Source organism: Chrysochloris asiatica, unplaced genomic scaffold (genome assembly GCF_000296735.1).
Source record: "Chrysochloris asiatica unplaced genomic scaffold, ChrAsi1.0 scaffold00187, whole genome shotgun sequence".
Classification (NCBI taxonomy): Eukaryota; Metazoa; Chordata; class Mammalia; order Afrosoricida; family Chrysochloridae; genus Chrysochloris; species Chrysochloris asiatica.
The window spans coordinates 3016540-3037151 of NW_006408705.1; the positions used below are offsets into that span (position 1 = coordinate 3016540).

Below are 20612 nucleotides of genomic sequence, written 5' to 3' on the forward strand. Positions count from 1 at the left end.
GACTTTCAGCCACATGACACCTCAGTCTTTGCCCTGCTTGGACAGTGTTATAAAGCTTCTATTCTCCAGGTCACTTGGTCTGTGTGCAGACAAATCCAGTGCTCTGTCTCTTCTCACCACTGCCTCTGCTTCCACAGCCTCGCCACACAGGGATTTTGTGTACACAGGTGTTTTTATTGATGGTCTCAAGGTCCTCTGTCCCTGCTTCTGAGACGGCAGCATGGCAAAACTAACTAACCCTCTCATTAGAGTCCAGAACACCCTATTTCCCAAGGAGCAGATGGTGAGTCTGAACCACCAGCCTTGCTGTTCGCAGTCCAGTGTTTATCCTACAGCCCCACACCAGGACTCCTTCCTTGTCTCTTTCTTTCTCTAAATATATACAAGTAGTCCCCAACTTGCAACATATTGAAGCTATGATGAAGCACATTGACAACAATCTATTGTTTTCATTTTGATTTTGTCCATCATATCAGCCTTTTCCAAGAGAGAAAGATGAGGCTTTCTGCTCTTGTAAGGATTTACAGCCTTGGAAACCCTGTCCAGGGTTGTTATGAGTCAGAACTGACTCCACAAGACTTAACAACAACAACATCAGCCTTTTCCTGACCACCAGAGCTTGGTCACAAGTTAAGATTCTGTTCTGCCTCCCCTGCTGGCTCATACCCACCTGGGTTAATTAATTCTCTAGACTGTTACCTATAGGTTATTTTTGTTGTTAAGTTCTGTTGAGTCAGTTCAGACTCATAGTGATCTTGTACAAGGTTTTGGAGGAGCAACTGTGGGTTTGAATCTCTGCTCTTGAGGTTAGCAGTCCGGTACTTATCTACAGCCCCATCCAGGACTCCACCTATACATGCAGCTGCTCATTTATTACAGCCAGAAAGAATACAAGTGAAGAGATGCATCAGACAAGCCTGGGAGAGATCCCAAACAAGGCCTCCATGGTCACCAGGCTCGTGCCATCGCTTCTTCCCTGCATGGATGCTCTCAACAATCCAGGAAGCTCCCAAAGGAAGCCCCAAAGACCAGGGTTCCCTTTGTAATAGTTATTGAAGTCTCAATTGGCATGTGTGGCTCAATGAATATGCCCCCTCTTCCCCAGAAGTTAAGGAGCCCCGGTAGTATTGTGAGTTACAAATTGGGCTTCTAACCACAAAGCCAGCAGTTGGAATCCACCAGCTGCTCCATCAGAGAGTGATGAGACTTTCTAGTCTCACAAAGATTTACAGCCTCGGAAACCCTCTATAGGGTCGCTGTGAGTCAGAACCAACTTGAGGGCACAAAACCACCACCACCACCACCACCCCCTTCCGGAGGTTAGTTACCAAGTTGATGAAGTAAGTAAGGACTTTCAACTCATTTGCACATGTGTGGTGCTGTAACATAAGCACTGAACCTCAAGGTCGGCAGTTCAAATCCACCAGTCGCTCCTCGGAAATCTGATATAGGGTTGCTATGAGTGGAAGTCAATCAGAGGTCACTTAACAGCACCAGCAGCAAGTGTTGCCTGGCTGTTTTAGAAAAGCAAAGACATTTGATTGGGAAATTCCAAAGACTATTTTCCAGAGACAAAGGACAAACTGAGTTCTTTGTTCCTAAACAAGACCTAACCAGAGGTGAGAACCAGTGGTGACTATGAACGTGGCCTTGTTTAGAAACGGGATCTTTGAAGATGTTATCTGGAAAGTTAACGTAAGTTCATACAAGCGTGTGGAGCAGAGCAATCCAACAGTGTCAAGTATCATGTGAGTGATGACTTTATAAAAAAGTAGAAGAGACACAGAAGGAAAGCAGTCACATGAAGACTGTGAAGATCCAGGAAGAGATGGAATGATGCTACAATTGTAAACCAAGGAATGCCTGGGCCTACCAGAAGCTGAGAGAGAACATGGCTCTGCCAACATAGTCTGAATTCAGACTATCCACTCTAGCCTTCAGAGGCATAAAACAAAAATTTCTGTTATTTAAAACCATCCACTTTGTACGCATTACAGAAGCCCTAGAAAATGACTACAGATATCAGTGCTAAGTGCCTTCAAGTTGGTTCCAACTCATAGCGACCCTGAATAGGGTTTTTGAGGAGTGGTTGGTGATTGTAAACCACCGACCTTGTGGTCCAATGTTTATCACACCAGAATGCCAACAATTACAGATAGCTGCCTAGATCTATCCTTCTGCCATTCCTGATATTCTTTGGGATGACTCTAGATGTGTCAGAGTTGTTCCCCAGGTTGGAAAGTTTAGGCCAAGGGATTTGTTCAGCCTAGGAATGTCCCAGGCCAAATTTACAGAAAAGTCATAGAAGTAACACTCAGGTCCACATTTTTTAATATTCTCCTGTTCCCAGAGGGAAAGTTGAAGGGGAAGGACAAAGGAAATACCAAGTTGAGAATACATAAGGAACGACACCGGACAATGTCCAACAAGGTAAACATTTGGGCTCTAGTTTCTGCTAAACTGGAGGATAAGGTGTGACTATTTTGACACCCATCTCCAGCACCAGATTCTTCCCCAGCTCACTCTGGTACCCCCCACAGACACCTAGTACCAATCTAGTGACCTCAGAATTCTCAGTCTTTCAAGGTCAACTTGTTTACTTCAATACATAGGATTTCTGTATTTCAATGCTATATCATGTTTGAGTAAAGTTATATGATGCTCGAGCCACAACTGAATATAAGCAGTAGTTGTGTTTCTAGCCTCGTGTCATTGTCAGTAGCAGTATTTTCACTGCCACTTTGGGGACAGGACGAGATAAGTAGGAAGATCTTCTGCCTTGAAAATTTACCTTAATGTTGGAAATCTGTCTGATTTGCTTAGAAATGAAGAGGTAAAAGAGCTGAACAGAATATTTCAAAGGGAAGTTTAAGAAGATAAATTCAAGTATTATAATGAAATATGCAAAGACCTGGAGTTAGAAAGCAAAAACAGAAGAACATGCTCAGTAGTCCTCAAGCTGAAAGAATTGAAGAAAAAAATCCACGCCTCGACTTGCAATTTTGAAGAATTATATGGACAAAATATCAAATGATGCTAAAAACATTAAAATAAGATGGAAGGAATACAAAACGTCACTGAACCAAAAAGAAATGGTTGATGTTCAGCCATTTCAAGAGAAATATATGATCAAGAGCCAATGATATTGAAGGACGAAATCCAAGTGCACTGAAGGCATTGGCAAAGAACAATGTTCTAAGAGTTTATGGAACATAAATTGAAATCTTTTAACAAACTGATACAACATTGGAGGGACTCACTCATCTATGCCAAGAAATTTGGAGGCAGCTATCTGGTCAACTGATTGAAAGAGATCCATATTTGTGCCCATTCCAAACACATATGACCCAATAGAACGAGGAAGTCATCAGACAAAATCATTAATATCATATGAAAGTAAAATTTTGCTAAAGATAATTTTTAAATGGCTGCAACAGTAACTGACAGGGAACTTCTTGAAGTTCCAGTTGGATTCGGATTCGGATGTAGAACAAGGGATATTATTGCTGACATCAGACAGATGTTGGTTGAAAGCCAAGAATACCAGAAAGATGTTTACCTGTGCTTTATTGACTATGCAAAGGCTTTCGACTGTGTGGATCATGTAAAGCTATGGACAATATTGAGGAGAATGAGTATGTGGATCACTTAATTGTGCTCCTAAGTAACCTGTACATATCAAGAGGCAGTTGATCAAACAAAACAAGGGGATATTGAATGGTCTAAAATTAGCAAAGATGTGCGCTCTAGGGTTGTATTCCTATACCATACTTATTCAATCTATATGCTGTGGAAATAATATGAGAAATTGGATTATATGAAGAAGAACATGGCATCAGAATTGAACATACGATTAACAACATACGATATGCAGATGATACAATCTGCTTGCTGGAAGCAAAGAGAATATAAAATACTTACTGATTAAGATCAAAGACTACAATCTTCAATATGGATTGTACCTCAATGCAAAGGAAACAAAAATTCTCACCACTGGACCATAAATAACATCCATATAAATGGAGAAAAGATAGAAGTTGTCAAAGATTTCATTTTGTTTGGATCCACTATCAACACTCATGGAAGAGGCAGTCAAGAAATCAAACGACGTATTGCGTTAGGCAAATCTGCTACACAAGACCTCTTTAAAGTGTTGAAGTACAAATATGTCAGTTTGAGGACTAAAGTGTACTTGGACCCAAACTATGGTATTTTAAATTGCCTCATATGCATGTGAGAGTCGGATAATGAATAACGAAGACCACAGAAGAATTGAGACATTTGAGTTATGGTGTTGGAGAAGAATATTAAAACTACCATGGACTTCCAGAAGAATAAACAAGTCTATGTTGGAAGAAGTACAGCCAGAATAGTCCTAAGAAGCCAGGATGGTGAGGCTTCATTTCTCATACTTCAGACATGTTGTCAGGGAGGACATCATGCTTGGTAAAATGGAAGGTTAGCAAAAAAGAGGGAGACCCCCAAAGAGATGTGGCAGCAGCAATGGGCTCAAGAGTAACAGCAATTGTGAGGATGGTGCAGGACCAGATAGTGTTTCGTTCTATTGTACATAGGATCTGTATAAGTTGGAACTGACTGGATGGCACATAACAACAACAACAAAGCAGTGATGTAGGAAAAGGTATGAAGGGTAGGGTGCAGATCATCTAGAAGTGATTTAATACGGTCCGTTACCGAGTTTAGCATTGTTATCCTGAGAGTTATAAAAGGATTTTAAGCAGGCTTGTGACACACTCTGACACACATTTTTGAAAGTGTATTCTAACAACCTGGAGGGGAATATTACAAGAATGGATAAGGATGGAAAGGAGAGATTGTATATGTGGGGGAAAGAAAGGGATTTAGAAATGATTTCTTATTTGTTGCTACAGTGACTGGGTAATGATGATGTCACCCACCAAGGCAGGGAATACAATCATGAGACTGTGAGTGAGATGTCAATTTCACCATGCTGTGCTTGACAATCAAGTGGAAAGGTCAATAGGTTCCTGGATAGATAGATGATCTAGAACCATTCACAGGCTTTGAAGAATATATGTAGAATTTATCAACATATAGACACCACGGTTTTAACTACCACACAGTGATTTGTGTCCAGAACTCTGGAGATGCTGCCTCTGTCTTTGTCTCTGATACATCTTTATACTTTGGCAATTTTTGTCATCCTGATCAGTCCACCCATCACTTAAAGAACCAATCCCCTGTATTAAATTTGTATTATTTTGTATATTTCAAGTATGTTTCATTTTGTTTAGTTTGAGACAGACTGAAACAAACCACTTGAAATATGAGTTCATAAATGTAAAGGGAGACCAATCAAGATTACATGTTATTTTCCCCAATGGCATTCAACTCTTGTTCAGGTACAAGCACAGGCTAGGTGGACAGGTGAATTTAACTAGAACTGAAGTTTTGCCAAGAATATTTGATGGAGGGCAAAAGAACCGAAGGTGATTTTAATGATGGACCAAGGGATCTTGGTTTAGTTAAGAGATAGCTGAGGTTATGAAAGGGTGAGCAGCAATGTAAAGACAGAAAAGTCAATAGGCTAGAAATCCATGAGTGGCCGATCATTTTTAGAGCATGAGTCCCACAGTGAATGAGTAGAAAATGTATGTAAGTGTATTTGGAGAGTGTTGTTGTTGTGGTTAGGTGTCACTAAGTCTGCTCCAACTCAAAGTGACTCTGTGCACAATAGAAGGAAACACTGCCTAGTCCTGTACCGTCCTAACAAACTCTCCTACGTTTGAGCTCATTGTTGCAGCTACTATGTCAGTCCATTCTGTTGAGGGTCTTCCTCTTTTTTTGATGACTCTCTACTAGTTGAAATTCAAGAAAACTACCACTGCTATCAAGCTGATTCTGACTCATAGTGACTCATAGCAACCCTCTCTCTCTAAGTTTTTCAAGACTGCAAATCTTTATGGGAGCAGACTGCCTCATTTTTTTCCCACAGAGCACCTCATGGATTTGAACCACTGACCTTGCAATTAGTAGCCCACCACCTAACCCATAGAAGCACCAGGGATTTTTGTTGTTGCTAAGTGCCATCAAGTCGATTCCAACTCATAGCAACCCTGTGTAGGGTTTCTGAGGAGCGCCTGGTGACTTTAAACCACTAACTTTGTGGTTAGGAGTTCAGGCTTATTCTAAAGCACCACACCAGGACCCCACTCTACCCTAAAGGGTTACTATAAGTCAGAATTGATTCCATGACACTGGTGTATCTAGAGAAGTCCATAGGTGGTACAAATGGTTAACATCCTCAGCTACTAACTGAGAGGTTGGCAGTTCGAATCCACCAAGAGACACCTCAAAAAAAAGTCCTGGTGATCTACTTCTGAAAAATCAGCCAATGATAACTCCATGGAGCACAGGTATACGCTGACACACATGGGGTCTACATGAGTCAGTCTCAAATGTATGGCAAATGACAAGTGATTGGTTACCTTCTGGTGGGATCCCTCCCCCTGTGCCAGCAGTTTCCTTTCCCCAGTCATGGTTTTGATTGAGTTGTTGAAGAAAGACCAGAAAGGACACATAGAAAGAAGGGGAAGGTTTAAATAAAGAAAGAAATGGAGTTTAGGAAGCTGAACATGGAGTCCCTGGGTGATGCAAATGGCTCCATGCTGGACTGTTAGCTGAGAGGCTGGAGGTTCAAACCCACCTAAATGTGTTTCAGAAGACAAGCCTAGAGATCTGCTTCTGAATGGTCACAGCCTTGAAAACCTCTGTTGTTGTTGTTATTACGTGCCATTGAGTCAGCACCAAATCATAGTGACCTTACACACAACAGAAGGAAACATTTCCCATTCCTATGTCAATATTAAGGAGCTCTGATAGCGTAGTGGTTATGAATCAAGCTGCTAATCTCACGGTCAGCAATTCGAAACTACCAGCTGTTCTGCTGGAGAAAGATGAGGCTTTCTGCTCCTGTAAAGATTTGCAGCCTCAGAAACCCTGTACAGGGTCACTGAGTCGGAACCAACTCCATGGTACTTAACAATGCCAATATTAAATCATTGTTATGCTTGAACCCATTACTGCTGCCATGATGACAATCCATCTCATTTGGGGTCTTCCTCTTTTTTGCTGACCCTCCACTTTACCAAGCATGACATCCTTCTTCAGGGACTGGTCCATCCTGATAATATGTCCAAAGTATGAGAGATGACGTCTGGTCATTCTGGCTTCTAAGGAACATTCTGATTGCACACCTTCCAACATAAATTTGTTTGTTCTTTTGGCGGTCCAGGATACTCTTAATACTCTCCTCTAACACCATAATTGAAACGCATCAATTTTTCTATGGTCTTCCTTATTCATTGTCCAACTTTTACATGCTTATGAGTTTATTGAAAATACCATAACTTGGGTCAGACACACCTTAGTCCTCAAGTTGACATCTTTACTCTTGAACACTTGAAAGAGGTCTTATACAGCAGATTTGCTTGATGCAATACATTTTATTTCTTGACTGCCTTTTCCATGAGTGTTGAAAGTTGATCTGAGCTAAACTAAGTCTTTGACAATTTCAACCCTCTGGAGCAATTCTACTCTGCCTACGTAGGGTTGCCATGAGTGAGAATCTACACCAAGGACCTAACAGGATGATGAAGCTACATTTTTCTTATCAATTTTATATGGATCTGGCTATAGGAGTCTTGGTGTGGTGCTGTAGGATAAGCACTCAACCACAATGTTTGTTTGAACTGCAAAGCTGGCAGTTCAAACTCACCAGCAGCTCCTTAATAACCCTCTACAAGGTTGCTATGAGCCAGAAGGACTCTAGGGCAGTTAATAACAACAACAACAACAACATAGTACCATAACTGGAGAGGGAATGGGGCGAGGGCAAAGAAGGGGCTTACTCAGATTTGTGACTACCTACCCCATTGACTAAATTCCCTGGGCTTTGGGGTGGATCATCAGACTGAGGCAAATCCTTGGCTTAAACAAAGGCAATTGCTTGAGTCAGGTGCTCACTACCTTGATGTTGCACCATTCACAGTTCTCTGGAAGATTCACTTAGTTTTTAAGTATCCCAGTTTAGATAACTAAAGTTCCGTGGAGGGAGTTGTAGATATTTTGCATCTGATTTACTCCAGGATCAAAAGAAGCTTTAGAGTCTTTTCTGTTGCTATCGACCCACTGAGAACAAGGAGGCAGCCGATGGCCTGGCTGTGATTCCGGGGAATACTAGGGATTAGGGGAGATTTCGCAAGAGGGTTGAAGAATTGTACTATCAGTGTATACCTTGCATCTCTCGGTGCAATCATATAATAGACCCAAAGTGTTGAGTTGCTCACGAATCCTTTCCCCTCCTTTCATTTCTAACCTTAGAGAGAGAGCTGCATTAATTAGTTAAACAGTTCGGCTCAAAGGCTTCTTTTCAGCAGCAGCCGCTCACGTGGCCGCCTCTTTTATCTCCTGCAGGTCGCTGCTGCCAAGGGTGGGCGACTGAGGGCAGCCTGTGCACTGAGCACTTGTTTAAACAAGGCCCATTTCCAGCCTATTTGCAATGCAAATGATCCCAAGAGTATCCCAGATTGCTCCTTAGAATTGGGTGGCATAAAGAAACTTGTAGCGAGATATGACCTTGGTTTATTTGTGGCCAAAAGCAGTTTCTCCATATTATGCTTAGGTTCAAGGCGCTGTAGGATAAACATTGGACTGCTAACTGCCAGGTCAGTTGTTCAAACCCTCCAGTCACTCCATGAGAGAAAGATGACACTTTCTGTTCCCATAAGGATTTATAGCCTCAGAGACCCTACACAGGGTCACTGTGAGCTGTAATCCACTAAATGGCAGTGAGTTTTGGGGTTTTGATCTTTAGGTTTGGCTGTAGTGTGGCGATTAAAGCTCTCTGCTGCTACCCAAAAGATGGGTAGCTGGAACCTACCAGTTGTTTAGAAGAGAAAGATGTCACAGTGTTCTTCTGGAAAGATCTACAACCTTAGAAATCCTAATGAGGCTGTTCTACTCTGGGACCACAATGTCTGAATGAAGGGCAGTGGGTAGACCGTATTTAGAGTTTATATCATAAGAAAATTCATTGTGTTCTGCAGGATGAGCAGTTTAAAATAAAACCCACTTTGTAAAATTTGAAAGTGTGTTTTTAGAATGTGTCTTTTAAAAGATTGTGGATTGGCAATTTCAAACTTGGTATGGTTGTCCTCATCACTAAGGTCTCTTTTTCAGAGTAGTGGTTACGAGTCGTGCTGCTAACCTCAAGATCAGCTGTTCGAAACTATCAGCCGTTCCATAGAAGAAAGATGAGGCTTTCTGCTCCCGTAAAGATTCACAGCCTCAGAAACCCTGTGCAGTATCACAATGATCCAGAATCAATTCCATGGCACATAAGCACTACTACCACCACAGGAAATAAACCTGGTCTTAGCACTTCTCTCTGGCCAGGTGGTTGACAAGCACACCATTAGAACCATGAAAGAATTTCCTTGATAAATTATTTTTGGTGTGATTGCATTGCTCTTGGACTTTAGTTCACACTCTGGGTTTGACCATTTTGTAAAGTTTTCCCCCATAAATATGTATTTCCCCCAATATTACTTGCATTATCAGCAGTTCGACCAAAAAGTGTTACTGTGTGCTAGATATGTTTTCAGGTTAATTTAGACTGTATTTTTCTTTAATTCAAATTAATTCCATAAATATTGCCACACTTACCATAGTTTTGACAGCAAGTTCAAATCCTAAGCATGGGAAAAGAAACATCGCTTTTTGTTTCTGGAGCTCAGAAACATTTTTCTGGGTGAACGAAAAGATTGCAAGATATCAAACTGAAGTGTTGGTTTTGCTAGATACCATCAAGTCTGTTCTGACTCATAGTGACCCTATACACAACAAAAGGAAACAAAACATTGCCCAGTCCCATGTCAACCTCATAATCACTGCTAAACTGAACCCATTGCTGCCACCACTGTGCCAATCCATCTCTTTAGGGGTCTTCCTGTTTATCTCTGACCCTCTGCTTTATCAAATATGATATCCTTCTCGAGGAACTAAAAAAGTATGAGAGACAAAGTCTGGCCATCCTGGCTTCCAACGAGTATATTGGTTATACTTCTTCCAACACAGATTGGTTTATTTTTTTGGCAGTCCATGATACTTTCAATAGTCTCCTCCAACACCATAATTCAAATGGATCAATACTTCTACGGTCTTCTTTATTCATTGTCCAACTTTCACACGCATATGAGATTATTGACGATACCATATCTTGGATCACACGCGCCTAAGTCCTCAAACTGACATCTTTGCTCTTCAAAACTTTAAAATGGTCTTGTGCAGCAGATTTGCCTAATGCAATACGTTGTTTGATTTCTTGACTGCTGCTTCCATGGGTGTTGATGGTTGGTCTGAGTAAAATGAAGTATTTGACAATTTCAAACTTTTCTCTGTTTATATGGATGTTGTTTATTGGTCCAGTGGTGAAAACTAGAGTAGATGAAAGGGATTCTGGGAAATTTCATTCATTCTTTTCTCTACACATTGTCATGGGCATTGACTGGGCAGACTCACTCCACAATCTAGGGAAACATGTATGCAGATAGTTACAATGTAAAGTGATAATGATGGACATTTTCATTTGGTTGGGCCAGGAGCATCTTACATACCTGATGGGCTGAAACAGATATTGGTACAAAGATTGCTGTTGTTTTTGTTAAGTGCTGTAGAGTTGATTCCAACTCACAGCAACCCTCTATTGGGTTTCCAAGGAGCAATTGATGATTTTGAACTGCCAACCTGTGGTTCACAGTCCAGTGCTTATCCTACAGCGCCACAGTAGGAATCCTACTTATCTTAAGTGTCAGAGCCATGCAGCCCTAGCAATCCACACCCTTGATCAGGGAAGAAGGCAGGACCAGCTGAGCCCAGGCACTGGAGTAATGCTTGGTGACCAGGACAACACACACTGGAGCTGACTGCCTCCCCACAGCATGCTAGCCAGACTTTTTGGCTGGGTTTCCAGGAACAGCTGCCTCCTCACCATTGATGATGGGGGCGGGGTGGAGAGAAGGCAGGTTGTCTAAAAGGTCAGTTGGCAAATGCCTGTTTGTCCTTTGTAATAATTCACCCCTGACCAATGCTGTGTGTTTAGTCATCATCTCAGTGGACAAACACAACTACAACAGACAAATGTTATAGGGATAAAGCCAGCCCCTCTGGCAAGACTTATGCTCAAACATAAGGTTGACTGTTCCCCCAGGAACCCCCCAAGCCTTCCAGTAAATTCACAAGTCTTGCCTTTTGAGGGTAATTCATCTCGGTCAGGTATATTTGTGGTAGTTTATAGCCAGAAAGACCTGGCTTAAAGTGGCCAGAGGACAGCCATGGGTTTTTCTTAACCAAAGTCGCTTCTGTTCAAAGCAGGATGTAATCACCTTTTCAGAAAAGCCTTTCAACAGAACCAAAGGAGTCAAACCCAAGCTGTCCTCCCTCTCATTCTGTCCTGATCTGTTTTCCCAGAAAGGAGATGAAGCCCTCAGCAGCTGAGAGGGAGGGGCTTCCGAACAAGCCAGTTTGTTTTCTCCACCTCACCCTGCTCCATTCTCCACAGTCACCTTCTGTAACAACGTGTTTTTTATCTCTACCACCTCCTACATGGTTCTAGGAGGATATGGTGAGTCGCTGGTTTGTGGTTACAAAGATAAGCCGAGGGGTTCTTGCAAATGGAGGACAACACTTACTTGACTGTGTGAAGAGGCCTCCCCTCCCTCTCTCTTTCCCCTGCCAGCCATCCCCCAATCTCTCATCCCTCCAAAAGCTGTCTCTTTGTTTGTAGCAGCGACTCAAACTTCAACATGCTTCTGAACCACATGAAGGGCTTGCTCAAACAGTTTCTGATTCTGTAGACCTGGGGTGGGACTAGAGGATTACATGTCTAACTGGCTTCCATGTGAGACACTATTGGTCCAAAGACCACACTTTGCCTTATTGTTTACACCGACTATCTTATCTTCTGAGGCCCCTGGAGGTCCTAGAGGCTCTGGAACCATGTCCTGTAATGGGCCATTTCTAGTACTGACAAGGATGCTTTCTCTTTTACAATTTTTTCCCTCGCTGATCTTATTCATCCCTTTTCGTCCTTCTCCTTCTACTCCCAGATCACAGCAATTGTCTTCCAGTCAACCTTCTCCTTTAAAACAGGAGTCTGCTGCTCCTTTAATGAACAGGCCCTGGTAGCCTAATGGGTTATGACTTGGGTTGCTAACCACAAGGTCAGCGGTTCAAATCTACCAGCTCTGCAGGAAAAAGAGGAAGTTTCTGCTCCCATAAGGATTTACAGCCTCGGAAACCCTATTCAGGGTTGCTATGTGTCAGAATCAACTCCAGAGCACATAACTACCACCACCATTCCTTTAAGGAGCCTGGTGGCACAGTGCTTTAGTGCTTCTCTAGTAACCTACAGGTTGGAGGTTTGAACTTACTAGTTGCTGTGTTAGAGAAAGATGTCAATCTGCTTCTTAAGGATTAATGGTGGTGGTGGTGGTAAGTGCCTTCCAGTCGGTTCCGACTCATAGTAATACAGTATAGGGCTTCTGAGGAGCAACTGGTGAGCTTGAACCTCCAAACTTGCAGTTCAAACTGGCCTACTAGTCCAGCGCACTAATCCACAGCGCCACATTAGGTTTGTTTTTGTTGTTGTTAAGTGCCATTGAGTTAATTCTGACTTGTAGCAACCCTGTATAAGGTTCCCAAGGAGCAGCTGTTGGGTTTGAACTGCTGACATTATGGTTCACAGTCCAGTGCTGATCCACAGTGCCACACCAGAAATCCAGGATTACAACCTCGGAAATCCTTTGAGGTAGTTGTACTCTGTCATTTAGGGTCATTATGAGTAGGAATCAGCAGCAACCATTTGGTTTTGGGTTTTAACTATCCTTTTGCTGTGATGCAGTGGATAAAGGATGGGCTGCTAACTGAAAGGTCGCAGTTCAAACTCACCAGCCACTCTGTGGGAGAAAAATGAGGCAGTCTGCTTCTATGAAGATTTACAACCTTTAAAACCCTAGGGAGCCGTTCTTCTCTGTCCTACAGGGTCACTATGAGTGAGAACCAATGGAATGGCAGTAGTTTTGGTTTTGTTGTTGTTGTTAGCTGCCATCTAGTCAGCCCCAAACTCATGGCAATCCCATACAATGGAAGAAAACATTGCCATGTACCATGCCATCCCATAATCAGTTATGATCCACAGGGAAGACTAGTTAATACCACTATTCAAATATATGCACTACCCACTAAAGCCAGTGAGGATGAAATAGAAGAATTCTACAAACTTCTTCAATCTGAAATGATCAAACATGCATTCAAAATACATTGATAATCACTGGCGACTAGAATGCAAAGGTTGGGAACAAAGGGGAAGGATCAGTAGTTGGAAAATATGGCCTTGGTAATAGAAATGATGCTGGAGATTGCATGATAAACTTCTGCTAAACCAATGATTTGTTCATTTCAAATACTTTTTTAAACAGCATTAGAGATGACTATACACATGGACCTCACCAGATGGAATACACAGAAATCAAATTGACTACATCTGTGGAATAAGATGATGGAAAAGCTCCATCTCATCAGACAAAACAAGGTCAGGGGCAGATTGTGGAAAAGACCATCAATTGCTCATATGCAAATTCAGATTGAAGTTGAAGAAAATGAAAACAAGTCCATGAGTGTCAAAATATGACCTAGAATATATTCCACCTGAATTTAGAGACGATCTGAAGAACATATTTGATACATTAGACACTGACTGAAGACCAAAAGAGCTGTGGGATGACATCAAGAACATCCTACAGGAAGAAAGCAAAAAGTCATTAAGAAGACAAGAAAGAAGGAAAAGATCAAAATGGATGTCAGAAGAGTCTCTGAAACTTGCTCTCCAGTGTAGAGATGCTAAAGCAAATGGAAGAAGTGAGGAGGTACAAGAAAATGCAAAAGTCAGCTCAAGAAAACAAAGTCAAATATTACAATGAAATGTGCAATGATCTGTAGTTAGAAAACCAAAAGGAAAGAACATGCTCAGCATTTCTCAAGCTGAGGAAACTAAAGAAAAAATTCAAGCCTCTGCTTTCATTATTGAAGAATTCTCTGGTCAAATTATTGAATGATGGAGAAACATAAGTAGAAGATGGAAGGAATACACAAGATCACTGTACCACCATTGCAAAGAGAGGTGACTCAACAAAATGTGGAAATCATCAGACAATATCTTTGATACCCCATGTGAGTAAAGTTTTACTGAAAGTAATACAGAAATGGCTACAAGCATAAATTGACAGAGAATATCCAGAGGTTCAAACCGGATTCAGAAGAGGATGTGGAATGAGGGATATCATTGCTAATGTCTGATGGATCTTGTCTTAAAGCAGAGAATACCAGAGAGATGTTTACCAGTGCTTTTTTGACTTCACAAAGGCTTTTGATTGTGTGGATCATGACAAGCTATGGACAACATTGTGAAATATGATTATTCTGGAACACTTAATTGTGCTCATGAGGAACCTGTACATAGCTCAAGAGGCAGTAGTTCAAGTAGAACATGGGAACACTGAATGGTGTAAAATTAGGAAAGGTGTGGGACAGGGTTCTATTCTTTCACCATACTTATTCAACCTGTATGCTGAGTAAATAATCTGAGAAGCTGGGTTATATGAAGAAAAACATGGCATCAGGATTAGCAGACGACTCATTAACAACCTGCAATATGCAGATGATGCAACCTTGCTTGCTGAAAGTGAAGAGGACTTAAAATACTTACTGATGAAGATCAAAGACCATAGCCTTTGGTATGGATTGCATCTCAATGTAAAGAAAACAAAACTCCTCATCACTGGACCAATAAACAACATTCTTATCAACCGAGAAAAGACTGAAATTGTCAAGAACTTCATTCTTCTTGGACCAACCATTAACACTCATGGAAGCAGCAGTCAAGAAATCAAACGACATATTGCATTAGGCAAATCTGCTGCACAAGACCTTTTTAAAGTGTTGAAGTGCAAAGATGTCAGCTTGAGGACTAAGGTACGCCTGACCCAAGCCATAGTATTTTCGATAACCTCATATGCATGCGAAAGTTGGACAATGAGTAAGGAAGATCGTAGAATAATTGACGTATTTGAGTTATGGTGTTGGAGGAGAATACTGAAAGTGCCATGGGCTGCCAAAAGAACAAACAGATCTGTGTTGGAAGAAATACAGCCAGAGTGCTCCTTGGAGGCCAGGATGGCCAAATTTTGTCTCTCATACTTCGGACATATTTTCAGGAGAGATCAGTTACTGGAGAGGGATATCATATTTGGTAAGGTGGAGGGTCATAGGAAAAGAGGAAGTCCCCTAGTGAGATGGATTGGCAAAATGGCAACATCAATGGGCTCAAGTGTGGCAACTATTGTTGGTTGCCAGGACCAGGGAGTCTTTCGTTCGGTTGTGCATAGGGTTGCTATGAGTCGGTACTGACTCAATAACATCTAACAACAAAACAGTCCATGTTCTGATTATTACTGAATGTTTACAGCTCTTTCTCCTCATTTTGAGTTATGCCCCAACAGCAAATGAAAACCCCAAAAGTTTTACTCCATTTGCATCATCACAGTCAACTCCACTTTGAGGAGGCAGCTCTTCCCAAATCGTGTTTTGAGTGGCTTCCAATCTGAGGGCCTCATCTTCTGGTAATATATCTGACAATATTTGGTGCTCTTCATCATGTTTTAATATTCAATATTCTGGTGCTATCTGACAGTATTCTGCTGCTATTCATAAGGTTATCAGTGACTAAATATACAGAAGTATTCTCTCTCTCCTTCTTCCTAGTCTGTCTTAGTCCGAAAGCTCCACTGAAATCTGTTCACCATGAGTGACTCGGCTGGTATTTAAAATATGGGTAGCTTAACTGCTAGCATCACAGCAATGCAAGCCACTAGAGTACAAAAAACCTGGCGGGGTCTTCCTTGTAGGCATATGGATTTGATCCTATCTCTGACAGTGTTATATTCCTGGATAGATCTGGAAATATCCTTTTTGATGATGCATGTGATTCCAATCCTCTTTAATTTGTCATTCCTCCATAGTAACTAACCTATATAACTGTTCAATTTAAAAAAATGCCCAAAAAGGCCATTTCATCTCACAATACCTGTGATATATCTATTTGCATGTATTCTATTTCATTTTTGATGACTTCTAATTTTTCTTAATTCATACTTGGTACATTCCATATTCTGATTATTAATGGATATTTGTAGCTGTTTCTTCTAATTTTGAGTTGTGCCCCATCACCAAATGAAGATCTTGAAAGTTTTGCTTTATCCACCTTCTTAAGGTCAACATGACTGTGAAGGGACAGCTCTTTCCTAGTTGTATTTTGAGTGCCTTCCAATATGAAGAGATCATCTCTGGCACAACATCAGACAATGCTGTTACTAAGTTTCTATCTGTCTGAAGTATGAGAGACAAAGTCTGGCCATTGTGTCTTCCAAGGAGCATTCTGACTGTACTTCTTCCAATATAGATTGGCTTGTTTTTTGGGTAGTCCATGGTACTTTTAGTATTCTCCTTCAACACCATAGCTCAAATGCATCAATTCTTCTATGGTCTTCCTTATATAATCACTGTCCAACTTTCACATGCATATGAAGTTAATGAGTGGCTTGAATCAGGTGCACCTTAGTCCTCAAACTTACATCTTTGCTTTTCAACACTTTAAAGAGGTCTACTGCATCCATTTACCTAATGCAATATGCATTGATTACCTAATTCAAGTTTCTATGAGTGTTGATGGTTGACACAAGCAAAATGAAGTCTTTGACAACTTCAATCTTTTCTCCAATTATCATGATGTTATATATTGGTTCAGTGGTGAGAATTTTTGTTTTCTTTACATTGAGGTGCAACCCACCCATGCTAAAGGCTGTGGTCTTTGATCTTTATCAGTAAGTATTGTAAGTCCTCTTCGCTTTCAGTAAGCAAAATTGTATAATCTGCATATCACAGGTTGTAAATTAGTTTCCTTCTATCCTGATGCCACATTTTTCTTCATATAATCCATATTCTCAGATTACTTGCTCATCGTACAGATTGAATAAACATAGTGAAATAATACAACCCTAGTGTACACCTTTCCTAATTTTAAAGCATTCAATGTTTTAAATTGTTTTGTTTGAACAACTGCCTCTTGGTCTATGTACAGGTTCCTCATTGCAAAAATTATTGTTGTTAAGTGCTGTTGAGTTGGTTCTGACCCATAGCAACCCTATATAGGGTTTCCGAGGAGCAACTGGTGAGCTTGAACCGCCGACCTTGCAGTTCAAATGGCTTTGCAGTCTGGCGCATTAACCCACAACTCCACACCAGGACTCCCATTGCAAAAATAGCAATGATCAAATAAATAGAAAACAAATGTTGTCAAAGTCATTGGAGTATTGGAACTATTATACATTGTGTTGTTGTTATTGTTATGTGTCGTGGAGTCAGTTCCGACTCATAGCAACCCTGTACAGGGTTTCCGAGGCTGCAAATCTTTACGGGAGCAGAATTCCTCATCTTTCTCCAGCGGAACAGCTGGTAATCTCGAACTGCTGACTTGCGGTTCACAGTCCAATTCGTAACCACTACGCTACCAGAGCTCCTTATTATACATTGTAGGTAGGGTTATAAAATGGTAAAACCAGTTTGAAAAATAATATGGTACTGTCTTAAAAAGCTAGCTATAGAGATATTTATGAGTTGTGATGTGGCACTGTAGGATAAGCACTGGACTGGGAACTAGAAGGTCAGCAGTTCAAACCTACCAGATGCTCTTGGAAACCCTACATAGGGTTGCTATGAATCAGAACTGACTCAACAGCACACAGCAAGAACAACATAGAGATACTTTATGGTCCAGTAACCCCACTCCTAGGTATATAAGCTGGAGATATAAGAGCAATGTCATGAATATGCATATCTATGTTCAATGCAGCTTTATTTACAATACAAAAAGATAGAAACCACCTAAGAGCTCATCAACAATTGAATGGATACATTTGGTACATACATATAATGGAGTATTATGCAACTATAAAAAATATTGAGAAGTCTGTGAAACATCTCACAACATTGATGAATCTGGTGGACATAATGCTGAATGAAATATGCCAATCACAAAATGCAAATATTGTATGGTCTCCGTAGTATAAAAAATTAAGACTAGGTACAAAGTTCTTTGATGGTTACCAGGGATGAAAGGGAAAGGGAAGTAGAATCACTTTTTAGATAGTAGAAACTTGTCATTTTTGGTCATGGAAAAAACAAGGTCAAATGTGGATGAAATCAGCATAACGTGACCAAGGGAAGTAAAGACACTAAAATATATGAGGAAAAGGGATAATTTTTGGTAAATGCTATAACATATACAATTTTGCAACAAAAGTAAAAACAACCAAAAATAGTTGTGTGGTTACATAGGTAGATATGGATGCATGTATATATATAGAAAGGCATATGCAAGTAAATGCACATATACATCCAAGGGGACTTCAAAAGTTCATGGAAAAATTGAATGAAAAGATAATGGAATATTCCCATGAACTGTTTGAAACTCCCTCATATAGGTGTATCTGTAAGTATATGTAGATACAAATTTACATGTGCCGTATAAATGTCTCTAAGTATGTAACAAACCACGTAGGGGGCGCATTTATGCAGCCTTCCTAGACACAGCCCCAAAATTCACAGGATTGATTTACCAGATTAAAAAAGTGTGGACCATAGTCTTGGGGAGCAACTTAATCAATTATTATAACTTAGCTTACAAAGATAATGTTTACATCCTAGTTTGGTGAGTGGCGTCTGGGATCTTAAAAACTTGCAAGCAGCCATCTAAGATAAAATTATTGAGCAACATATGGAGCAAAAGCAAATGAAGGAAGTTAAGGGTTCAAAGAAGAAACTAATCCACGGAACTAATATCCCACATGAACCAGTCTTTTCTACCCTGAGTCCATAAGAACTAGGTGGTGCCCAGCTACCACTACCAACCAGATGGCCAGGGACATAATACTCATAGAAAGTCCCAGATAGAATGGGAGAAAAATGTAAAACAAAACTCAAATTCCTAAAATAGTCCAGACCTACTGGGTAGATGGAGCCTGTTATTCTTACATAACCTTTTAACTTAAAATTAAAGTTATTTCTGTAGGTCACCCTTTTGCCAAATAATAAATTGGTTTATAAAATAAACAATATCCCCTGTGGGTAATGTGACCCCTTAAACAATGAGACTGAACAGTCAACACTTACCCCAAAACAAAGATGAGAAGGCAAGGAGGGGAAGGGAAGCTGGACTGATGGAAACAACCAGGAGAATGGAAATAATGAGAATGCTGACACATTGTAATACCTGAAGCCAATGGCATGGAAGAATTTATACAAGAATTGTTGACAGGGAAGTTAATTTGTTGTGTACACTTTCATCTAAAACACAATATAAGTTACTTAAAAATAAAAGTGTAGAAAAAAGAAAAATATATTAGATAAAGAAGGGGCTATTTGTTGTTGTGAAGTGCAATCTAGTTGGTTCCGACCCATAGTGACCCCGTATAGGGTTTCCGAGGAGCAGCTGGTGAGCTTGAACCACCGACCTTGCAGTTCAAATGGCTTTACAGTCTGGCACATTAACCCACAGCTCCACACTGGGAGCTCTGGTAGTGTAGTGGTTACAAATCGGGCTGTGAACCTTAAGGTCAGCAGTTCGAAACTACCAGCTGCTCCGTGGGAAAAAGATGAGGTTTTCTGCTCCCGTAAAGATTTACAGCCTCGAAAGAAGGGGCTATAGTGTGTGCTAAATTGGGGAAAGCATTTATTTCTTCATCTCATGAAAAAAAAAATGATCACAGGTATTATACATCAGACCTTAACATAGCTTTTTGAGGAACACAAGTTTGGAAGTTATTTATAAGCACAGACAGAGAACTGGGAGGAAGAAGCTGTGGAAGAAAAGAAAGGAGACAAGGGAAGGGAGTAGGAAGACCACAGACGTCAGTGGTAGTGAGATCATTGAGGTAACTAAATGTAAAGCCTGGCAACAAGAATGTTGGCCTGCTCCTAAGATGTCACTTGTTACTCTGGATAAGGCTTCCTTCCCAAACCAGCTTTTCAACTGATTCCACCTTTGAGAGTTGAGAAATGTCCCACTATTAACTGTCCAAAGAGGAATAGCACATTCATTAACTACAAATTGTGTGCTTCCAAGTCATTTGAGCCTATACATGGATACATTTCCTGAGGCTGTAAATCTTTACAGGAGCAGAAAACCTCATCTTTCCCCAGTGGCTGGTAGATACAAAGTGCTAACCTTGTGGTTAGCCACCCAGATCATAACCTACTACCTTACCAAGGCTCCTTTTGATCCATGTAGATAGATCTTCTTGTTGTTTATTTTTAAGTGACTTCGAGTCAATTCCAATTCATAGCAACCTTGTATAGGGTTTCTGAGGAGTGGCTGGTGAGTTTGAACCAACGATCTTATGGTTCAAATGAACCTTTTGCTTATCCTATAATGCCACACCAGACATTTATTATTTTTG

General features: G+C 40.8%; 1 pseudogene; it reads left to right on the forward strand.

Moving 5' to 3' along the window:
- Positions 1 to 1638: 1638 nt before the first annotated feature.
- Positions 1639 to 20612, forward strand: part of LOC102814514 — a 44560-nt pseudogene continuing 25586 nt past the window's right edge.